This window comes from Callithrix jacchus, chromosome 1 (genome assembly GCF_049354715.1).
Source record: "Callithrix jacchus isolate 240 chromosome 1, calJac240_pri, whole genome shotgun sequence".
Taxonomy (NCBI): Eukaryota; Metazoa; Chordata; class Mammalia; order Primates; family Cebidae; genus Callithrix; species Callithrix jacchus.
This window is the reverse complement of record NC_133502.1, coordinates 55,340,685-55,364,352: the sequence shown is the minus strand read 5'-3', so window position 1 is coordinate 55,364,352 and position 23,668 is coordinate 55,340,685. Positions and strand designations below refer to the sequence as shown.

At 39.1% G+C, this 23,668-nt stretch overlaps 1 protein-coding gene across 1 annotated transcript in view; it reads left to right on the top strand.

Moving 5' to 3' along the window:
• The window catches only part of TDRD3 (tudor domain containing 3), a 328,644-nt gene that overhangs the window by 32,430 nt on the left and 272,546 nt on the right, over positions 1-23,668 (top strand). The window lies entirely within an intron of this gene.

The following is a 23,668-nucleotide window of genomic DNA, read 5'->3' as shown; positions in this document are numbered from 1 at the left end:
CCAATGTTGGAAATTCTTAAATAAAACTGATTTTAATAATAATGATAATAATAAACACTTAAGATACTGTCTAAATCTGCCTTCCTTGACCAGTGGCTATGGGTGGGAGATTCCTAGAAGAGTCAATAAACCTTGGCCTAACTACCCTGTACCCCAGAAAGAAATATGAATATTGTGATGTTGTTTCCTCTCTCCTTGTGAGACTTCACTGTCAGCACCTCACGTTCACACGTGAAATGAAGTGACTCCATAGCTTCCAGCCAAATAATAAACCGTGCTGCTCTTTCTGATCCCCCCAAAAGATTCCGGATGCTTGTTGAAATAAACTTTGGTAGCCTAAATGTGGGGAACAACTTCATATTCCTGTGTGCACAGCTTTATTCCATACAGTAATTTAGGCAACAGAGAAAACTAGGACTGTGGGCCCCTTTGAACCAAACCTTAAATGCACTTTGAAATGTGATTTAGTCTCAGAAAAAGTGATTATTGGCTAAAAATCCTACCTTGTTATAATTTGATATTGTAAATGATGCAACTGCACTTTGGCCATTTTTATGGACGAAGGTGCTCCTGAGTTATGGATGATTCATTCCTCACCATACAAAGCATTTGGCATTACTAAATGAAGTTAAAATTGGAGAGACACTATACATTACACATGGAAAAAATTTGCATTTTAACATCTCCTGAATGCTATTAAATATCTCAGAAACATCCATAAAGGAAAGTGTGTCCTAGAGCTTGAAATAGAAAGTGATTGGAAAAGGTAGAAATAGAGTTCCTATTTTTCAGAAAGGAGCCATATCATCCCATAAATCTTTGAAAAGAAGTTTTCTTGGGCTCTGCTCTAAGCATTCAAATGCTTCCCAGGAGCACCTTGACCTTAAATTAACATTTATAGAGTTTAGCTGACATCAAGCTTTGCAGTTTAATGGAAGGCTTAAAGTTGAAGAAGGTAAGTAGTCTAAATTGTTAGTGTATATTAAGTCCTGAATAAGGATGCATTTCTACAACTACCACAGTTTTCATTTATTTCCCCCTCTAGAACAATAATAACAATTGGTAAAATAAATGAAATGCATTTTCTTTCATGAATAATACATTTTTTATATGTTAACCTCATGGAAACAGGAGCAGTTCAACAGTAACAGCAGCATTAAGGCTGTCGTCTTAAGAAAGGGTATACAGGTGACAATGTTTGCACTATATTACCTTGATAGTGTTGTTTTCTGTGGAACCTGTGATTTAAATATGGGTTGTAAGAAATATTAACCAAGGGTTAAAATAATAACGTGGCACCTTTAAACATGAAGAATAGAAGAAAACGTATAGTGTTGCCTACAGATTCTATTACAGATCAAATGAAAATGAGGTAAGTTCCATTCTGCTTAAACCAGGAGTGCATTCTAAGTAGAATATGAGTGTCTGGGGAGTAATATATAAAGCATGAAGATGGTTTTTTAATACCACTAATGAGTTGCCCCTTGGTTGTATTGCAGATAAAAACGGGTTTCCAATATACATACGCATTTCTACACTGCATAAAGCCTGATTTATAAACGTTCAGCATTAGAACACAAAGCAAAAGTCCATTTCTTCAGGTGTTTAGTCTGTCAGAATAACAGTGACTTGGACTCTAGGAAAGACGTTTTTAAAACAAGAGGCAACTACAAGAATTAGTTCTGCTCTCAGATCCAGGCAAGAAGGCCCCAGGCCCAGGCCCTGGGTTGGGCTGGGAGCAAGGTAGTGGGGAGCCGGTCCTGTCCTCCTTTCCCCCTTGTGTATTGGAGCAACTTCCTCAAAAGTTTCTAGGCCCTCCTCACGTAGCTGAGACCAGCCAGAGCAGCAGCGCCATCCCAGCAGGATGCCCTGAGCTGAACCAATACCTGCGGGGGCCCTGGACCCCATGGCTACCCATCATGACTACTCTCCAACCCTCTCTCCCCACGTGGCAAGTATGAAGTCACCCAGATGCCCTTAGGAATTCCAGACTTGAATGTGTGGGGTTGTTGTAGGGCCCTGAAGCCAGGTGCCAGTTCCCAGAGGACAGCCTGGTGAGCAAGTGAATCTTGCTGGAGGCTCAGTATTTCTTATGCTGGATTGCATGAGATGAGCCATCAGAATGGTGCCAACAAGCTGATTTGGGGTGACTCAAATTGTTTATGTAGACAGTAGCTCTTTAAAAATATATTTACAGGCTGGGTGTTAAGGCTCATGCCTGTAATCCCAGCACGTTGGGAGGCTGAGGTGAGCGGATCACTTGAGGTCAGGAGTTTGAAACCAGCCTGGCCAACAAACCTTGTCTCTACTAAAAATACAAAAATTAGCCAAGCACGGTATCATGCGCCTGTAATACCAGCTACTCAGGAGGCTGAGGTATGAAAATGGCTTGAACCTGGCAGGGTGGAGGTTGTAGAGAGCCAAGATTGCACCACTGCTCTCCAGCCTGAGCAAGAGAGTGAAGCTCTGTCTCACAAAATGATCAATAAATCAAAATATATTTACCTTCCTCCTTCCACCCCAAGTTGGGGTGGGCCTGTAGTTAGTTACAGTAAGCAATAAAGATTACAATCTAGTCAGTTTAAGGTAAGACAAGAAAGTTTCCCTTTCTTCAAGTTGATAACACACACATCACTTATATAAGAGCCAGGAAATAAATTAGTTTATTATTAGTGGAATGTCCTGTGAAAATGAGGTGCTTCATAAGAAAAAGAAGGCCAGGTGTGGTGGCTCATGCCTATAATCCTGGCATTTTGGGAGGCTGAAGCAGGAGGATTGCTTAAGTCCAGGAGTTTGAGACCAGCCTAGGTAACATAGCGACACCTCATCTGTACTAAAAATAAACAAAACTAGCTGGATGTGGAAGTGTGCACCTGTAGTCCCAGCTACTAGGGAGGCTAAGGCAGGAGGATCACTTAACCCTGGGAGGTCAAGGCTGTGCCACTGTACTCCAGTTTGGGCAACAGAGTGAGATCCTTTCTCAAAAGCAAAAGCAGCAGCAAAAAGAAGAAGGGGTGGAAGAGGAGGAGGAAGAGAAGAAGAAAGAAAGAAAAAGAAAATATAAACCAGGACATATTGACAGGTACTTCCTTATGAAAACATTTGTCATAGCAGAGAAAGCCAAATATCTTATCTAGATGACTTCCTTGCAAAAGTCTGTTTTGGACCTATCGGACTCCTCTTGGACACTGACTCAGGCCATTTTAATCTTGCTTCCCACTGTAGTTGCAGCTACTGTAAACAAGCTTGCACAGGCTTTGGCCCATTTTATGCTGAAAGCACTGCTTCTCTCCTAACCTGCCCTGTGCTCTTCATGCTGTGGTATAGGACACCTATGACTCTGGAAGTGGGTACCAATGGGCAATGCTAAATCCCAGGGGGAGATCCAAGGGACATCCTAGAGCTGATGGATAAATGCTTTTCCCCATGATCCTTTGAGTGGACACTCTATTTGGCCAACCAAGGTACCAGCATGGTAGAGCTCCAGTAAACCCACAGTGGTGACCAACTCAAGGAATTATCCTTGATTTGCCTTCTCCTTCTTCCTTGTTCTAAAATCAGTAATGCTTCACTCCTATTCCCTGGGATTTCTTTCCAAAACAGACTACCTGTACAAAAGCCTGAACCACAGACTTTGTTTTCCCAGGGGGAAGTCAGGCTAAGACAGCAGACTCATACCCCAGGTCACAGTAATCATTCCCCTGATTTCAAATGGCCTCTCCACGAATTATCTATCACTTAAGCACGTCTCTGCATCACAAAGAGCCCTTCATATGTGTATGTATTTATAAAGTTTGTCAGGCTGCAGTAAAGACACACATGATTATCCTATCACTTCCTGCTGAAGACTGTGATTAATAAAGCAGGGCCCATATCTCATGTTCCTTTGTTTCTCTCTATTAGCATCCAGGATGTTGTTCCAAATTCATTGAATAGTTTGTGGCATTGGGCCACTGGTAATCTGCAGACAGTGGCTGTATAAATATCTCTATTAACTGTAGACCTCACTCAATACAATCACATGAGTGAGGGCAAGAAAAATATTTTCCTCTAACATGAATATTATGAACAGCAAGGTACTATATTTTATAAGATATATAACTGGCTTTATAAAGATACAGACATTCATTTATCTTCTCCTTACCTATCAAATGTTATTGAAATTGGCATAAAATCACCAACTGCTGTGTAGAATAAAATGATTGTCAGACTATTCCGAAATTTTCATCATTCCTAAGGTTCTGTGTTTTAGGGAAGACATTCACAGTTATGCATAGTATAATTTAGATGACTGAAGCCAGGCTGCCAGCATATTCAAGTTTCTTTCAGACTTATGAACATCCAGGATCCACAGAAAAAATAGAGAAGTATTTGTTTAAAATGAACAGGCAAATCAAAAGTTATACACAGTCATACACACTCTCACATGATCAATTAGGTCTGCAAGGTTTGCAGGTAACAATTTTCTACAATCCCAAAGGAAGAGTGGGATGATTAAGTGTTTCTCTTGGTCAGGCTTCACTGCTCTTAAAAAGGAGAAAACTCTAGGTAACATCTGGTAGTGATACATTATTGAAATTCATTCTGGACACTTCTTCTTTTGGTCAAACAGCTGGAATCCTTTTTATAAAAAATAAAATTTTAATCTGCCTAATCTTCATCTTCCTCCAGTTTGGAAAAGAAAAAGCATGAATGGCAAATAAATACACTCTCTTTATAAGTACCTATTCTGTTCAAGCCATACAATGCAATGTTCTACACGTTATTCATTCCTAGCACAGTCACAGAGAAATGCAGAACTGATAAGTTGTATATGAAAAGATGTAATCAGCACATTTACATGCATTTTTTTGCTATACATCTCCTATATCTTTGTTGTTAGTTTCCTACATCAGTGAAGTTCTAGTTCGGAAAATAGAAGGAGGATAGATATTTCAAGCAGAGAGATTTCATGCAGAGAATTATTTACTCAGGTGTTTGAAAGTTGAAAGAACAGAAAGGGAATGCTGAGGTAGCCCTGTGTTAGTCAGGGGTTCTCAAGGGAAGCAATAGGATCTCTCTTTCTCTCTCCCCCACTTTCCCTCCCTCCCTCCCTCTCCCTTCCTCCCTCTCTCCCTCTCCCTCTCCCTCTCCTTTTCTCCCACTCCGTCCCTCTCTCCCTCCTCCCCTCTCTTCCTCCATCTCTCTAGTCTATATAGATAGATAGATATGGGTAGGTACATAGAGATTTATTTTGAGGGATTGGCTCCGTAATTGTTGGGACTGAGAAGTTTCGTGATCTGCCATCTGCAAGCTGGAGGCCCAAGAAAACTTTTGGTGTCGTCACAGTCCAAATACAAAAGCCTGAGAAACAGAACACTGATGCTCAGGGGCAGGAAAAGAGGGTTATCTCAGCTCAAGAAGAGGAAAAACATGTGCCCTTCCTTAGACTTTTTCTCCTATTCAGGCCCTCAGTGGATAGAATGATGCTCACTCACATTGGTGAGGACACCCTTCCTTACTCAGCCATGAAATCTCTTTCAGAAACACCCTCACAGACACACCCAGAAGTAATATTTTACTAGCTCTCTGGCATCCCTTAGCTTGGTCAAGTTGACACTTAAAATTGACCATCACAAACCCCAGTGTTAGTAACTGCTGAGAGTAGCTACTACCCCGAGGCCTGGGGATACAAAAGAGAAGAGGAGCTTGGAGGAGGCCTCCACCTCACCCCGCTGTTGGCCCCTGGGTTGAGAGCATGTGTCTGGTGCCAGGAGTACCAAAAGAACTTGGAGGCCATAGCGGTGGCTGTTCAGAAATTGGAGAACAAGATGGAAATACCTTCTCCCTTCTTTCTTCCTTCCAATCTCCTGTCTGTGCCTTCTGTTAGCCTAAGAGAAGGTAGAAGTCAAGAAAGCCTTAGAAATGTTTTGTAAAATCTCAGGCCCAGCAACACACAGCAGATCATAGAAAAGTAGCTTTAGTGCTGAAAGACAATATATAAATCATCAATCCATAGCTCTCCAATAATTATTAGTTAATATAGTAACTTTATGTCTCAATTTTTGTACAAGCAGGCACATTTTACTTTTCCCTAAGACTCTTTGAAACCATTTATAGTTGTTTTATACCTTGGAACTTTGTGATCAGAAGGGGTACAGAGTAAGGTTGGATTCTATCTTTTTTTTTTTTGAGACAGAGTTTCGCTCTTGTTACCCAGGCTGGTGTGCAATGGCACGATCTCGGCTCACTGCAACCTCTGCCTTCTGGGTTCAGGCAATTTTCCTGCCTTAGCCTCCCGAGTAGCTGGGATTACAGGCACACGCCACCATGCCCAGCTAATTTTTTGTATTTTTAGTAGAGATGGGGTTTCACCATGTTGACCAGGATGGTCTCAATCTCTTGACCTTGTGATCCACCCGCCTCGTCCTCCCAGGATTCTATCATTTTTAATACCCCTAGAATACGATTTCAATGAAAATATTGATGTTTTATTTATTCATGTACTCACACATTTTAAATTATGTTCTTGTGCATGTTTAATTTTGGCTTTTGATATGATTATGATTCAACCAACAGATAAACAATTTTGGAAAGCTAGATGAATTTTCTCCTGGCTCGAATCTAAAGTACAAAACGTCAGGGAAAGTTTAACTTTCCGAATTCAATGCCAGAGAATGTAGTTTGAGATCTACTTTCATTAAACATTGTCACAGCCAATTTTCCACAGAATCACAATGGGCTTGCATCCTTAATTGGATTTAAATTAGAAACAAGTACCCACTCTACCTAACCTTTTCAATTTGTCACCCAATGGCCCTTGCCTAAAGATTCTGAGTATTAATTTCTTCATATGTTATATCTTTATACATAAAGAGGTATTCTTTATTGACTGTGACTAAGTCATGCCCAAAGTTAGAAGTTAAAATGCTCTCTTCATAGTGAGGGAAGGTGGTAAGCAGGAAAGATCCAAAACTCAAGGATACTTGAGTTCAAACTCAGTTATGACAACATCGATTGTCTGTGGTGTCCTTATATGCTGTATACTATTTTTATAGCAGAATTTCTCAATCTCAACACTGTTGATATTTTAGGCCGGATAATTATTTGTTGTGGAGAGCTGTCTTGTGCATTGTATGATATTTAGTAGCATCTTGACCTCTACCCACCCGAAGCCGGCAGACTCCATAGATCTTGTTCCAACAAAAATGTCTCGAGGCATTGCTAACACTCTCCATGGGCACAAAAATGATTCCTCCCCCAAGCTGAGAATGTAAGTTTCTTCAACTAATTATAATTCCTTCCCATGATGATGTAAGCATAAGATGAGATGTCTGCGTGCATGTATATATAGTTCTAGCATATGCCCAACTCAGCAGATTAGTGCGTAATTGGTCAAAATAAGTGGCATAATCCCTTGGAATGAGTTAATTTTTTTGGCTATGGAAACTTGCTGCTCAAAATGTGGTCTGATTTTAACATCAATTGAGATCCTTAATCCTGCATTTAAAATTTGGGTATTCTGTTCATCATGGATTTTTTTTTTTGGTATTCATTTGGATTTTTCCAAATATTGCATTAAAATATTATCTTGATTACTGAATTTTTTGTCAACCCTTAAATTTTGTGCCTAGTCCTGGCCCTGATAGATATAGAATGTCAGGCCCCAGATCAGTCTTACTAAATCGGAATTTGCATTTTAGCAAGATCCCCAGGTAACTGAGATGCATAAAAAAAATTCAAGAAGCACTGCTGAAGTAGTGTTGGGATGGGGTGCAGGGGAAGGCAGGATTAGAGAGGACAGCATAGGACACATCTCAGATATCTGTCCCTCAGGTCTTCCTCATGAGCCTTGTGGAAGAGTGGCTATGGAAGAAGCCAAGGCTACCAGGACAAGCTGCTTTCACAAGTGGTCAGATGAGACATCTTTCTTTTTGATGCCTTTTTGATAAAGTATGGCGTGAAGTGGGAAAGAGGAGCATTCCACACTATCTTGTGACAAACACGGTGAAGCTTGCATTAGTGGTCACCAGGGAATGCGACCATCTTCTAGAATGACCAGCTTTCTGCTTTAGAAGCTCTGGATGACAGTGCCTTTGTGAGGAGGGTGCTGGCATCCTCAAGTGGATCCGTGGGCCATGGTGAGAATGAGGGATAGGAAAGGAGGGCATGTGTGAGATACTTAGAGAAGACAGGATCAGAAATATAGTCCCTGAGTGGGGTTTTCATAGGGACAAAAGCCTGCAGTATTCGGGCAGGGGCAGAAGCCAGTGAAGGTATCTGTAAATCAGTTAACTCCACTAGTAGCTATAAATTGGAGAGTCTTAGGTGACATAAACTTATTTATTTATTCATTTTTGCAATGTTGAGGGTCCCCTCTGCCTCTAGCAATGGCTGGGTAAACAGCGGTGACATGCATGTGGTTAGTCTTCAACAAATCCTAATTACATAAATGCATGGATCCTGGGATTGAACATTTGACTTGGGTCATATTAACACTCCTCTCTACCTGAATAAATTACAGACCCAGAAACAGTTATTGCACATTATAGTCCTATAGTAGCTGGTTCTTAAATCAGTGGCATCCCCTAGAACTCAGTTATTTTGAAGAACAGGCACGTTTTTATGCATACAGAAATTGCATTAGTAATTGATATATCTCACACGTGTTTGTACTGTCCTGTTAAGGAGCATGTAGAGTTGCTGTTGTGCTTAATACAATACAAAGTTCCTTAAAATTTTATTAGTTACAGTTATGTCATTATGTACATTTATATTCCTCTTTAGGGTGTACCAAATGTACAATTAATTCCACACAGGAGTCTCTGGGTGTATGTGTGTGTGCACACATTATGTTAAAAGTATATTAAATGTATGTATACTGTATATAAGTATTTTAAAGGGCTTCTATGTTTACAAAGTCAAAAACCCTAAATTGTGGATTACACTTTTATACTTCTATTTAACTGATGAGGACACTCTCAGAAATTAAAGTTTTGCTCAGATGATTAAAAATATGCAGCATTAAAAGTTGGTATTAGAATTTTGTGCTTCAGACTCTTATGTCCTCAGGCTCAATTCTCTCTGCCACTGTAACTCAGTGGAGAAAAAGTAAACTATAAGAAAGCAAACTATTTTAACTATGAAAGGTGACCTGAAGAAAAATTATTTCAAGACCAAGTTGGTTGCAGCAAAATTCATTAGCCTCCTCCAGGATGAAAGCTGGTGTCTGGGTGACATTCCAAGGTTACTAATGCTTGTCAGTCCAACAACTTGCAGACTGTACATGATGGGGAATCTTTGGGGTTTGGCATCAAAGGAGAAAGGATGTAGAAATGGCCCTGATGGATGTTCTGAGGTTGTTTGATCTAAATCCAGAGAAAATAGCAGCTATCACAGCTGATGGAGTACCCGCTCTGACTGGGAAGATGAATAGGACAGAGGAAAAAAAATTAAAGTCAGAAAAGCTTGTGCCAGACATTTTATCATATCTTTTTATTTTATTTTTTACAAACTAAGCTTGACAACTTGGAAATCCCTTTGTGCAGTTTATAAAATAATGAATTTTAAATGAGGGCCTAGATTCACCAACAGACCAAGCAATTATGTAAACAATTTCTGTTCCCCAATATGGCTCCCTGTCATTTCATTTTCAAGTCAAATCACTTGCACAAGGTGGAACCACAACATATATTAGCTATCAGACGTGGTGAGATGCCAGTTCCCCGACGTCCCAATGACAAGGAAGGTATCCTGTGTTATATTTCCACTTCTGATTTACACTCAGAGAAGAGTCAACTGAAAGACAAAAGTGCTGCATGATAATTTGTATTCTCATATCATTTCTCCTAGGTTTGGTGGCGTTTATTTTCTGATTTCATTGCCATGCTGTTTCTTGCTTTCAAGCTCCTTTTAAACACACACTCACACACACACACACACACACACACACACACACTTCTTAAAAGTTACAGTGAGTCATGTGGTTTCTTATACGTCTTCTTTAAACTGTTTTCTCGTGGTAATGCTGGTCCTTTCCGTAGCTCACTAGCTCCTGGCGAACAAGCACCAAGTGTATTATGTCCTTTGTGTTCTCCCCACACAGTGAGTGTTCAATAAAGACTATTGACTGACTGGTACATCTCCCTCCTTTTCTCTTTGTCTCTGACACCTCTGCTTTCTTTCAGAAATGATATTTTTTAAAGTGGCAATGTTCCCTACTTTGGACTTAAAAAGAAAAAGCTCTTCTCAGCCTCAACCTTTTTCCTTATGTAAGATTTTCAACAATAGACAAAATACAGGTGGAAAGAAACCGATATTTTCCTACCCCTTAACAACAAATTCCGTTTTTAATTGGAGCATGACAAGTATCTCACAGAATAAAAGCTTTCTCTCCAAGAACAATGTTAGTGTGCACATCTCCATTGAAGTCGCCATTAAAAATAATAATACCTGCTGCCTGTCCTACCCACTCCAACAACTCCTGAATTCAGGGCAGGGTATTAATGGGCAGCTTCTGCTTTATTTTTCTTCTATCAGACGATGGGTCAGAAGCACTGTCTATAGTCAGTGTTCTCTGTTGTTCTCTCACAGAACTTAAATAACAGTTTGTTCTCTTTTTGAACAGAAGCCCAAACCACAATTATTTTTTTAACCTTCCCTTAGGAAAAGTCTTGGTAGTTCAGTGATATCCAGAAATATGGACTTTTCGGGAGACATAAAAGTGTCCCCTCCATCAACCTGAGCATTGTTTGATCTCGTAGAGGCAAGGTACGTGCCTTTATTATTGTTTGTGTTCTCTATTAAAGCTATTACGAGCTGTACAGTTGTGGGAGATGATTGTTCCAGGGATTTTGCCCTCATGTCACATCCTTCCATTTGTGTCAGCCTCCTGGAAAAAGTGCCGGTGAGAAAATCTCAGCCTCATGTGGCACCTGCTCTTCACAGTCTGTTGCGCCACTCACAGCAATTAGAGGAGAAAGAAGTGCTCTCTTTGGACCTGCTTCTGTATCCTGTTTCTTTTCTTGTAGAATTCCAATTTTTAAAGCCTCTTGTAAGAAAAAGAATATTCAGGAAAAGAGAAGGCCATAAATGAAAGAAGGATTAGCATGACATGCAAAGATTTATGGACATTTCTCCCTTGGTTCACCGGCTCCCAGGTGCCTTCCTGGTTGCTGCTGATGATGCTGTATCTCTAACAACCGAAGCCATGTAACTACTGCAGTTCCCTACCTATTTCAGGCCTTGGCGATGCTACCAGAAAAAAACGACTAGTGTCTTAGTTTGGATTTCTTCAGAAGCAGAACCCAAGATAAGGATTCTAGTGCAAATTGTTTACTTAGGAGTTGTTGCCAGGAAATCAGGGAAGATGGTGCCATCTGGCATCAGAGTTCTGGTGCTTTACATAGTTATGGGGAATGTTGGGGAAAGGAGTACAGAATGGGATGGCTCCATTTTCCTCATGGTGCTGGTTCTATCTCCCTAGGTCTAGAAGCAGAATACCTTGTGGGAAAACAGTACAAAGAAAGTCAGTAGGGACAGGAGGTGCTGTGACCCCAGCCTGTTGCCCAGGGCTCTTCCTCAGGTGGAGAAGGGACCTGGAGAGTGACATCCTTGTTGGGCCCAGGTTCAGCAGGGGAAGCAGCCCAGGTGGTGGTTTCTTCAGCGAAGCCAGGACAGACACAGACAAAGGGTGGTATGACAGCGACTCAAAATCCCCCCTTTCACTTTTTGAACCAAAGAGAGCAAACGGGATGAACTGGAGCTAGAACAATTGTCAGACTCTGAATTTGCTCCCTAAACATCTCCCTAGACTGTTCTGGGGTCAGGAAGACAGAAATAAGAGGCAATGGTCATAGAACGTACACCAGGTCCTGACCTGTGGGGTAACCACATTGGACACAGGAAGCCAAAGCACATGACCAAGCCCACACAGCTGGCACACGGCAGAGCAGGGATTTGAACTCCAGCCACCAGACTCCAGAGCCCACTCTTCTGACCACTGCACATAGGGCCACAGGGACATGACATTTATTCATCTCTGTGCTCTTCTTCACACCTGTCATTTCCCCAGCACGCAGGAAGAAATGACAGTGCAGTGTCTTAGAAACCGCAGCGCCGTCCTCACAGAGATTCTTGGATTTGGACATCATGCTGGGGCTACCTTCTTTATACACTCTTTATTATTAGTTCCTGTAAGGAAAAACCTGATTCACTAAAGGATGCAGGCCCAGAACAGGATTCTTAGCACAGGGCAAAGGGCACTGTGCTGACATTATAAACTCTTCGTTGATTCATCTCTCACTTTTTCTACAACTTTGTATTCTTATTCCCACTTTAACACACCTATATTCCCCATTCAAATGATCCAAGTAAAGAAGTGGAAACTATTCCTCTTACCAAGGCAATGACTACAATATGTAAAGGAAATCTATCCAGCATAATCCTTCTATAGTTCTGACTGGAAAATATGCTGGGCGTGATAATTATTCAGGTAATTTTTTCCTCCCAGGAGAACAGGCATTTATTTTGACAGCTTATTTCACTGTTACAGTTAAAAGTTTACATTTTCAATTAATGGGAATACACCAGGTAATAGTCATGAGCTCTCAGGGGATCATCGTGAAGCCATTTCCAAATGTCCTTTATGGAAGCATATGGTCATATCCTCCACTTCATCACCAGGTCAATCAGCAGCTGCTCTTTAATATGGTATGTTCTTCATGCACCAGTGCAATTTCCAAGCTCTATCCCATTTGTTTCTCCCCCATGGTGCTTGAAAGTTGCTTAAGCCACTGATTATTGCCTTGCCATGAGCTCTGATCGCTCTTCTGGATAGTAGGCATTCAGATGTCATCTTTAATTTGCGATATTAATATTGAACTCCATCACCGTTCAGTGGTTTTAGTGAAGTATTTACATACAGACTAGCAAAGTGTTTGAGCAGTGCATTGAAAACTGTCCGTTCCTAATTGGAACCGCAAAGTTTACCACAGCATCTGCATGACATGGATATGATTTCTGGTTATAAAGCAGCCTTGGAGGTTTACTTTAAAAAACAAAATGAGAGGCGTTTTTGCAGCTCTGTATTTCCTCGCCCATTCAGACTGTTCATGATTGGTGGTGACAGTGCTCTAAGAACTGCTTTTTACAACCTCACACACTTTTAAGAAAGATTAACTATCTCAAAGAGTTTTTACTGGGGATCACATTTAAAATTAATGAACTAATTAGTTAAGAAATGTATTACTTTATTATGGAAAGAGAAACCTGACACCCTAATGATGGGATGAAATGCATGAAATGTCCTTTTATTTTATGACATTAGAGGAAGGTGGACTTGTTAAGAACATTTGGACTGCTACTATCAATTATATGATTTAAAGATCAGCTCATCCTGTGAGAAAGATGGATTATCTATCAGTATTTGAGAGGCTTAAAGGATGAAAGAGAGAAAAAGAGAAAAGAAAAAGGGAACATCTTCCGAGCTGTGTTGTTAGATGACCTTGCACCCTGGTATGTTTAAATTGCTTACTTCCTATAACTCTATAAACTTCTGTGTTTTCATTTGCTGGATTAGATTGAAGTGTCAGCTATATTTGATGAATGGCATTGGTAATATATGTTCATGTTCGTCTTTGCTCTTTCTGCTTTTATTTATATAGTCAGTTTAATTTATTTCTCCTGAAAAAGCTTTCAGCAAAAAAGATTTTTTAACGTACAAATACTTTTTAACAGGACTCTGGGGTTTGTGATGATCAAATCACTCATCTTTCCTCCTTCGTTCTTGGTATTTTTCCCCCCTCTTGCTTACTTTTAAACCTAGAGACTAAAAAAGAACATAGGAAAGCTCAGTGGTTGCACCACTGAGCACTGTAGTTAGCACTGCAGGCAAGCCTTGAGCTCAGCCTATGCATATATTAGTGGAACAATATGAAGAATTGCATAATTATCTGGATAATTTAATTAAATAATACCAGTCTGCAGCCTTTCCCTTACAAACACTATGTTCACTTCTAAAGCAGGCCAAGCATAAGACAGAATTTATTGTAGTTCTAGCTGATTAGAGGGAATTTGTTTCTTTCTAAGATGGTATTGAGAAGGAATCTGTGGTGATCTTGAGATAAAATTGGAGCACCTCGTTAACTGTGTAACCAGTTACTCACTCTGGTTGTTTTACTTAGATCAAAATACTGTGTTTATGTTAATGGGCATGCCTACCTGTTTCAAAGCTCTCAGAGGGATAACTGGTAAAAAGAGGGGTGGATAGGGAAGGTGAACTGAAATCAGTCAGCCCAGTTCAAGTCTGAAAACTACAAAATGAGAGGGAGAGAAAACCCGAAAGCATAATAAACACAAGGCTGAATTTGGCAGAGTGCCTTGTTCTTTCCTTTCTTTCTTCCTATTTAACTTTTTAAAAATACCAATGGTCTCAGACTTACTATCGTTTGCCTTAATATTTTTAAAATTTACAATGGTGCAAAAGTAACACATATTTATTAGAAACCATACTTTCAGTACCCATATAACCATTCTAGTTTTCACTCTCAGTATTTAATAGATTACATGAGATAAGTATTCAACACTTTAGCATAAAATAGGCTTTATGTTAGATGATTTTGCCCAACTGTAGGCTAATGTAAGTTAAACATGTTAAAGGCAGGCTAGGCTGCATTTTCAACTTAAAAATTGTTTTTTCCAATTTTACAATGGATTTATTGGGACATAATCCCATCATAAGTCAGGGAGTATCTATATTCTATCATCATCCTGATAGATAATATCATCTTTCCCTCATTTCTTTTTTCATCTTTGCCATCCAAGAATTTATCCTGGTAGTTGAAATCCAAGGTCTTTTTACTGTTTACCTAAAGGCTGTTGAAACAATGACAGATACAATAAATGCCCAAGTTAAACCAGTTCAATCACAGAATAACAACATGTCCATAACTGCATTTCTGCTTTGCATGTCCATTTGTCTCCGATCCACAGAAATAAAGATTACCATGACCCAATTATACACAACCTGTGTTCCTACTACCCCCGGCTTAGATCCTGACTTGTCTAGGACTCTGTGAAACAAAAAGAGATGACGTACATGCTTTTGGAAGACTCTGGACACATTTTTTCTGACACCAGAGAGTCTAAGAAGCTGAGCTTAAAAAAAAAATAAAGAGAACATAAGAGTAGCAAATTACAGTCCTGCATGACTGAGCACCAGATAGAAGCTCATGAATTTTAAAAATTAGAATTAAGTCAAATTTTATTTCTCATGTACATGTGGATAAAGTGAAGAATGTGTTTATCATTTTTAAATGAAAAAGTTTCTCAGTTGTGTGATTAACATGCAAAATGTGGATCAAATTCTACCTTTGCCTATTCTTTTGTACAATACTTTATAGTCAGTTGTTATAATTCCTGTTCATTTGAGAAAAGAGTATGTTAACATTTGGGCCAAAATAAAAATAAGGTTAATTTTAAAGAACTAGGTATTTCTATAAATGCACAAGCAATCATTTGAGGATTCTTAAAATTATAAATATATGAAAATGTTTATAGCTTTAGCTCTAGAATAAATGTTATATTATAATAAATTTAACACAACCTAAACTGAACTCTTCACATTTTATTTCCCTATGTCTTGCTCATAACTACTTCTGCCACAGTTTTTCCCACTTTTTTTTTTCTCCAGTTTTATTCGTTTGTTTTTTGTTTTTAGAAGAGGCCTTGCTAGTTGCCCAGGCTGGCCACTGACCCCTGCACTCAAGTGAACCCACTGCCTTCGCATCCCAAAGTAGCTGGGACTACAAGAATGCGCCACCACGTGCAGCTCATATTCTTTCCGTTGTTTTTATTCTTCCGGTTGTTCAGTCCAAACACTTCAGAGTCTTCTTGACCTTCTATATCTCTCTCACATGCCATAGCCAATCTTTCAGCGAGGCCTATTTACTCTACCCTCAAAATATTCCTCAAATCTCACTACTTCTCCTTATCTGTAACTACCACTCTCTCTCTCTCCTCTGAATTACCATAATAGTTGTCTAACTCGCTGCCTGCTTCCACCTTTGTTCTTGTAGAGTCCATTCTCAACAGAAAAGCCAGAGTGATTATTTGCAAATGTACATCAGAGCATAGTTCTCATCTGCTCAAACCCCTGTAATGGCCTCCTTGTTCTCCTGGGTAAAAGCCAAAACTTGACAACACTCGATCTAACATGGCCTCATTGCTTCTTTGACTTCATCTGTTATGCTCTCGTTGCCTCATTCCATTTCTGTCACCTTGTTGTTTGTGCTGTTCCCCCTTCCTGGAGCATTCTTCCAGATATCCTAATGGTTTACTGTATTATCACCCTTAGGTCTTGCTCAAAGGTCAACTTATCAATAAAAACTTTCCTTATTGCCTTATTTACAGTTGTACATTATGCCTCCTGTACTACCTGCCTTCCTTTCCTTATTTTTCTTCATTGTACATATTACTATCTAACTATACACACACACACACACACACACACTATATATATACACACACACACACATTATATATATCATGTTAGACTGATACAGATAGTAATACTAAGATAAACGTACTATGTGTGCATGCATATTACTAGCGTACTACATATATAGTCATTGTTTTTGTGCATGGATATATATGTGTGTATGTATACACACACTAATTTTTCTTTTTTGTAGAGACAGTATCTTACTTTGTTGCCCAGGCTGGTTTCAAACTTCCAGACTCAAGTGATCTTTCTGCTTTGGCCTCCAAAATGCTAGGATTGCAAGGGTTAGCCACAGCACCCAGCCTGATATTCTACTTTTGATCTACACACATGGCTATTTCAAATGATTTGACTTATTTTTTATCTACAGTTCCTCTCTGTTTCTTACATTTTGCCTCCTCAGTCTTCTCACCTCTTGGCTCAGCTCTGGTTTGTGTTCCTCACACTCATCCAACACCTCTTGATACCAGTACCTTAGTGAAGAACTGACATGGTCAGTGTATCTCATGACCCTTTGTTCTTCCAATGCTTGCATCATAGCTCATCTGAGATCTCTCCCAAATCAGCCATAGGAGGTAGTATAGCAGTAGAAACATTTCAGGAGTCAGATGCATATGAGATGAGGACACTTACTTCTCCCATTAATCTCCCTTGCATATTTCTGGAGACTCAGGACCAGCATTTATATTGGCCAAAGTATGTAGCTAGCTAAAAGCATGGTACTAATGCTGTCTTCTACATACCTTTGATGAACTGGTCACACATAACAGATGACCCAAGCAGATGTGGTATAGTAACTTAAAACGGATTAATCATAAACAGAATAGGCCAAATTAAAGGTGAAGTTGGACACTGTGTAATAACAGGGCCTTGCTTTGGCCTTGTGGAAAATAAGAGAATGAGCTTTGGAGAAAAACTAGGCCATGGGTTAAGAGTAGGGCTGGAGAACTGAGTAGTGGAGATTACCTGGGAGTGTGATCAGTCTGCTTTACCCAGTTAAGAGGACACTTCCTAGTCAGCTTCTGGGTAGCTGTGTGAGCCAAGGTGGTCTTGGCTGGTTTTATCTAGCTGGCAGGGTGGAGATGGGGCAACAGGGACATAAATGGAGAAGATAGAAGGACTGGCAAGTTGGTCTGCCCATTTTCTTTGACCTTGAATAGAGACGTGGTCCCTGGGTCTAGCCAGGAGCCCATATCAGGCATGGGACATAAATTGCGTGCTCAGGCATCCTCAGCCCTGGCCCAGCTACACCACCTCCTCATATACCACATGGACTTTCTGGACTTCATTTCCCTTTGGAAGACAAATACACAAATGCTCGCATACAACATGTCTCCCCCATCCTGCACACCCTAGTCTGGGCCCACTCCTCACACCATCTTTACTACTACCTTGAACCTGTGAGTAAGGTGAAAATCTCCTGAAACAAGGACAGAAAGGAAACCACTTCCTCTGCTGATAATGCAGGTCATGTTTTTTTGACCAAAAGATCGCTGGAGAGAGATTGAAACAAATTTGTATGCAGAAGAACGTTTATGTCTCGTTTTGGTTGACTTTTTAAAACTTTTTATGTAAGACTCACAAATTGCCAGAGTTCCTGTGTATCCTCCATTTGGCTATCCCTGATGATAGCCTCATAATATGATTAAAATCATAATATATTATTGACACTGATATCCTATTACTTTTTCTTTCTTTCTTTCTTTCTTTCTTTCTTTCTTTCTTTCTTTCTTTCTTTCTTTCTCTCTCTCTGTAATGTGTCTGCAATGGGATACCCTATTATTAACAGACAGATAGATCTTATTTTATATTGACAAAAGAAGAGCTTCCATCTTTGATTACATTGGCTTTTGTCTGGGTTAATGCAAAGCCACTCAGTAGCATCCTCTCTTCTGCATCTTCTGTCAGACTGACAAACTATAATTATTAAGGATTAGATGGTTGGGACTGGGTGCAGTGGCTTGTGCCTGTAATCCCAGCACTTTGGGAGACTGAGGCTGGTGGATCACTGGAAGTCAGGAGTTCAAAAACAGCTTGGCCAACAGGGTAAAACCCTGTCTCTACTAAAAATACAAAAATTATCTAGGCATGTTGATGGGCACCTGTAATCCCAGCTACTCAGGAGGCTGAGGCAGGAGAATTGCTTGAGCCCGGGAGGCAGAGGTTGCAGTGAGCAAAGATTGCACCGCTGTACTCCAGCCTGGGAGACAGAGTAAGACTCCATCTCAAAAACAAACCAAACAAACAAACAAACACACAGAGTTGGATGGTTAGATAGTGGATTAGCAAGTGTGCTAAATCTAATCATGACCTCCCATTTTGCCTCTCTTTGGGTGCTGGCATTTGTTTGGGTCCTGGCTCTTTGCTGATCTCTGAGATGCATGACTTTCAAGTCAATGCACACTATCAAACCACAGATTCCCAGTGCACAAATCTGTGGGGGACCAGCCAAAAACCAGCCTTTCAGCCGCTGAGTTTTTGTTAGTAAGAGGACAGGCTGTGCTCTAGCTAATCGACCTTCCATCTCTTTGAATCAGTTCTGGCTCTTGCTAGGACATCATGCAGCTTCATCACTTCATTTCTCCTAGTTATCTGTCTAAGGCTGTATTATTACAGTCTCTACTATCCAGAAATTTGATTTTCTATGTGAATTGGCTGAAGATGGAAGTGGGTGATGAAACTCTGCTTTCAGGATGGGTCAGTTCCAATGGTATATATTCTCCTCTCTCCTTCTCCTATGTATAGTATTTAAGTTTAATAGTTTCTCATGTATTCCAGCCCCAGGAGTCCAAATTCCTTCCTGTACCAACTGTTTTGAAACACTCCTCCAGGACTTCATGAAGATTAATCAGACACAAGGGGGCTTGCCAGTAGAGGTTGCGGCAGATTTCTTTTGTTGTTTCAACATCTTGTTTGGTTGGAACTTAAACAGATGCAATCACCTTGGATACACCTAAAGGGCTTATCCAACAGTAAGACAACTGTTTCACCAGGTGCCATTATATTATAGGTCCCATTAGGCTGTGGTTTGACAAATTTATGTTACCTGGACTGAGGCATGGGCCACCTTTCTAAGTCCACATCTAACTGTTGATATTTGAGGTGTTGTTATTAATAGTAAGATGCTTATTATTGTCAATAAGACAGATAAGTTTTGTTGGCAAGATGCTCAAAACTTTTCTTTATGTGACTTTTTTTTTGGCAAAAATGGAAGAGATAAGATCCTGAAGTTGTTTCCTGGAAAATGGAAGGAGTAGGCAAATTGACTTCACCATCAAACAGAGTTTTCCTTGGAGTGCTACAGTAATTAGAGTAGAAATTACAGGCATATTCCTCAGGATATTATCTTCAGAGACTAAGATATTCAGTAGGAACCACGATTTCATAGTGATGTTATTGCTGAGACAGCCTCATGCAAACATGAATCCCTAGAAATGACTTCTCAATCTGAGATGAACCAGTTTTTGCAAGCATGGGTAACCTGGAAGAACTGAAGACTGATGCATTGATTTTTCATCCAGAGCAAAACATTCATGTATCTCTGGCAGTTTAGTGAAGAATATTTATAAGGAAAAGTGTGAAAGCTACATGGAAGATGAAAGGATAGTCTGATGTCATGTAAAAAATTGAGAATATACATGATAATCTTTTACTTCAGGAAAATATGTAAAACAAAAAAAGAAATTTAACATCTCTTAGGATTAATCCCAGTCCTGGAGTCCGTGACAATAACTAATGCTTCATTTGGTTTTGCTTTTAATTTTAGCTCCCTGCACCTGTCTCTGACCCTGCTGGCCCCACTCTCGGCAATCTTGCCTCCCAATTAATCAAGAAAATTTAGGCAATTGAGCACAATCTTTCTTAAATCCTGCCCCTCTATCTATAAGCTATTTACATTCATGGCTGCACTCAGATTCTTGCACCCTGCCTCAGAGGCTGAGGTGTCCCTTTTCCTGCTTAAGGCTAAACCCTCTAAGTGGCCCTTGAGCCAGTCACATTTGGCCTCTTTCAGGACCGTGTTCTGTCTTTACACACTCTTCCTAGGATTCAAAAATGTATGCAGAAATTTCTACACTATACTCAAGATTCTGGAAGAAATTTTTTCCTTTCATTGTAGTTAGCATTTTCCCGACTAATATTCTATAATAGATTGATATTTAAATTTCTTTTCTTGGGGCCAAAGATACATTGAGAAGGGATAAAATGAATACAAATATCCACATCGCATTGATAACTTGTTTTTGAAACATTTTTATACAATGTAAAAACTGGGTACCTATGGAAAAGCAATTAGAAACAATCTTTTATACATTTACAAAGCATAACTCAAATCCCCTATTAATTCAGGAGGCAGTTTTATCTTATTTAAACACCTGGTTTTTATATCTGGACGCATATACTCTTATATGCTGGTATTTTGATAATTCACACTAATTACATTGGACTAATTTCTGTTTGAAGCATCTTTTAATGTGCACATTTCCTCTTTTCTGACAAAATATGGTTATTAATGAAATATAACATTTAATTTTTCAAAAATATGTAGGAAAGAAGTAAGCTTGTCATTTTCTCCCTCATCATGGTAAGTTGCTACCAAATAAGCTTTATACTGTTTTTGACCAAAACATTTTCTTCTCCCTTTCCACATTATTTGACAAAGGCATACTGACAACAATAATAATCATGACAACAAAATTAACATCAATATATCATGTCACAAATTGCAGGGCATGTCACATTATCTCTTTTCTTTTGATGTCAACAGCGTGTGGCATACAGCATATACTGTTAGTGTCAGCAGCTCCTTTCCACAGATAAGAAAATAGAGAGGTAGGAATCTTAAGTGACACAACTGCAAAGAGACAAAGTTGCATATAAAACTATAACATCTGTCATTTAAAACAGTAATAAAGATAACACACTTGGCTTGACATCATATTTGCACATAAACATTTTTGAGGGATATATGAAGTGCTGAACTATTTCTGGCATAATTTGAGTAATCAAATATGCTTCTCAATTTTCACATTTGTGTATAGATGTAGATATGGGATAAGAAATTGTTTCTTGTATCATTTTCATTACTTATTTTCTTCCCAATATTTACTTTGCGGTATTTATTCAGTATTCCCCAAACACAGAGTCAGTGTTTCGGAAAGCCTCTCAGTTCACTGTTTTGCATCTCCTTGAAATTTCTAGAAGGGAAACTCTGGCCTCAGTGCATCCCTGATCACCAAGGACTAATTTTCTGTTTTTCAGCTTAGGTGAAACTTGGTTTTCCAAAATTGTTTCTTCTGAGAATTATATTCCTGACTGCAGCACTATTCATCTTGCCTATCAAAGTATTTGAACATGAGGCTAAAAATTCATTTATGCTTTTCATAATGTTGCTGCCTTTTGCACATCATTGCTGGGTGTTCTCTCGCCTGCCCTTACTGCCTCCTTCAGTGAGCTTGTATTCCATCATCTTACATTTTCATAATATTTGTGAGCAGACCCTTCATTTAATTTTCAGCTTTCACTTGCTTTCTCATTGTGTAATGTCTTTGAAGTTCAGGCTGTAAACTTTGTCACCCTGTCTCTCTATTCTGTATATTGTACCTCTAATACTCGTTACTCTTAGCTCTGATTACTTCCCCCAGGTCCTATTCTCTTGTAGTCACCCCTTTCCACTCCAGGGGCACCTACTGTTAGATCATTCACAGAACCCTGGGAGAGCGAGTAATTGCTTCCTGAACACTTTCCATTTCTTTTCCTGTTTTCTCGCTTATCCCTCTGTGTAGTACTCAATATGGTCTCCATGTTTTCAAGTTGCTTTTCTCTTTTTTCAGATTAACGTATGCCAATCATGAAAATTATTTGAAATAACTGTATCATACCATCGCTATAACTCTGACTCAACATGTGGACTTTTATAGTCCCCTTTTTGTATTTAGAAGTTCTCCACATCCCTTATTCTGATATGGTTCTTTGTTTTGTATGCTAAAACTAATTAAACCAACCTTCATAGAGTTCTTTTGACAACAGACCAAAGATAGACTAAAATTTTCCTTTGCATTGCTTTCTGAAAATGGGGCATATGAAGCAAAACTATAAATAAGATTGAGGAAGTACATTTAATTGCTTGAATTATACTATACATTTGAAAATAATTAGATAATTTCATAATCTAAGTACAAATGAATTACCTATTATCAACAAAAAAATTGAATTAGAATCATTATTGGGAAATTGGGTCAATAATATAAAATTTTAAAACATGTCTACATTTATATTTCATTTATTTAAAAAAAGCTCCTAAGTTTGCTTTAGGGAAGGTTTGCTTTTGTTGGGCATGCCTTTCTATGGAAGTTTGTCTTTCTTAAACTTGCTTTGAGCTCTGTTTTCTTCTCTGTGTCCCGATCTTACCACATACACATTTACATAAAATTCTGACTGTCCAATGCCTTCCTTACACATATTTTTCTGAGCCGTATCTTAAGTTGCAGTGGCTTTGCATTTCTTTTTGTTTACTAAAATGTTTTCTTTTTTAGGTGAAATTCACAAAACATAGCATTAACCATTTTTAAGTAAATAATTCAGTGGCGTGGAGTACACTCCCAGTGCTGTGAAACCAGTACTTCTATATAGTTGCAAAACTTTTCCTCACTTTGTGCGCATTAAGCAGTTGTTTCCCATTCCCAGCCCTTGGCAACCATCAGTCTGCATCCATCTCTCTGAATTTACTTGTTCTTCATATTTCATACAAATGGAATCATACAGCATATGACCTTTCATGTTTGCCTTCCTTTACTTAGTTCAGTGTTTTCAAGGTTCATCCACGTTGTAGCATGTAAAACAGTATTTAATTTTTTTAATGGCTGAATAATATTCCACTATGTTTATATACCACAATTTGTCTTTTGTTCCATTGATGAAAATTTGAACTGTTCATCTTCTGGCTATTTTGAATAATGCTGTTACCAGCATGCATGCGCATGTATTTGTTTGATGCCTGTTTTTAGTTCTCTTGGGTATACATCTAGAAATGGAAGCCCTGAGTGATGCATATTTCTATGTTTAATTTTTTGAGGAACTGCAAATGTGTTTTCTTCAACTTTTAAAGTTTCTCTTTAACACAAAATCTAAAGTTTTAGATGAAATATCTCTGAAAGTCAGTTTTCTGTGAATTGCACCCAGAGTCTTAAA